General features: G+C 39.6%; 1 pseudogene; it reads left to right on the top strand.

Moving 5' to 3' along the window:
* The first annotated feature begins 383 nt into the window (after positions 1–383).
* Positions 384–483, top strand: LOC113284838 (annotated as a pseudogene).
* The last annotated feature ends 695 nt before the right edge of the window (positions 484–1178 follow it).

Here is a 1178-nt window from a genome sequence, read left to right as displayed (position 1 = left end):
TCTTTTGACGGTTATCAAATCTAGTGTTATTATAAAGAGCATTGGCCTGCTCTTCAATATTCTGGCCTTCCCAAAAAGGCTCCACTCTACCACTAGTCTGGCCCACTTCTAAGGCTTCTAACCTTTTTGCTATAGCAGCAATTTTGGCATCTGATTCATAGCCTCCTTCTACCCTATTAACGTTTCCTCTACTTAAAAGAATTGTTTTCTGGGGTGCCCTACTATTTTCCCATTGCTGGGTTTTTTCGGCGATTTCATTAAAAAATTCCATCGCCGCATCAACAGTTTGGTTTTCAAATCCACCAGTGCATAGAGACTCAACCATGGTCGTTGTGGAATAATCTAAACCCTCATAAAGGATCTGAACTAGCCTAACCTTTTCTAAACCATGATGAGGACACTGGGATAATAAATCATTGAACCTTTCCAAATACCTATATAAAGATTCTCCCTCTTGTTGTGAAAATGTGCATATTTGCGTCCTAATAGACGATGTTTTGTGCCTAGGGAAAAACTTATTGAAAAAGGCAGATGTAAGTTGTTCATATGTCTCAATTGACTCGGAGTCCAAACTATACAGCCACGACTTGGCCTTATCTTTCAGGGAAAATGGGAATAACCTAAGTTTCAAAGCATCATCATCTAAGCCTCTAATTCTTAGAGTACTACAAATTTCCTCAAAATCCCTAACATGGTAATAAGGGTTTTCATTTTCTTTCCCTAAAAAGATTGGGAGCATCTGTAAGGTCCCAGGTTTCAGTTCATAGGGTGCCTCCGTTTCAGCTAACTTAATACACGAAGGACGGTAGTCCTAGTTGGATTCAACAAAGCTTTCAAAGTTGCCATTTCTGGCGCTATCGGAGCAACAGGATTCTCTCCTCAGTCAAAGGACGTTCAAAAACAGACTCTTCAAAAGCGGACTTTCTAGATTAAGGTAATCGAGACGCTTCGAACTACTAGGTTTCTCTTTAACAAATCTACCTAGTGCGTCTCTTTTACGTTCAGGCATACAATAGAATTTTCTAAATTGGAAGGGTAAGCAAACACAGATCAAGGCCGACTCAACCAAATCAAACCTATTGATTTCTAGCAAACAAAAAGCATGATGGCTCCACTTAGATTGTTTCTAGACCAGCTTCTAATCCTTCGAACGGGAATTCGTTACAATTTAAGCAAAC

Source organism: Papaver somniferum, chromosome 5 (assembly GCF_003573695.1).
Source record: "Papaver somniferum cultivar HN1 chromosome 5, ASM357369v1, whole genome shotgun sequence".
NCBI lineage: Eukaryota > Viridiplantae > Streptophyta > Magnoliopsida > Ranunculales > Papaveraceae > Papaver > Papaver somniferum.
Note: the sequence above shows the minus strand (reverse complement) of the source record. Positions and strands in the feature narration are given on the sequence as shown.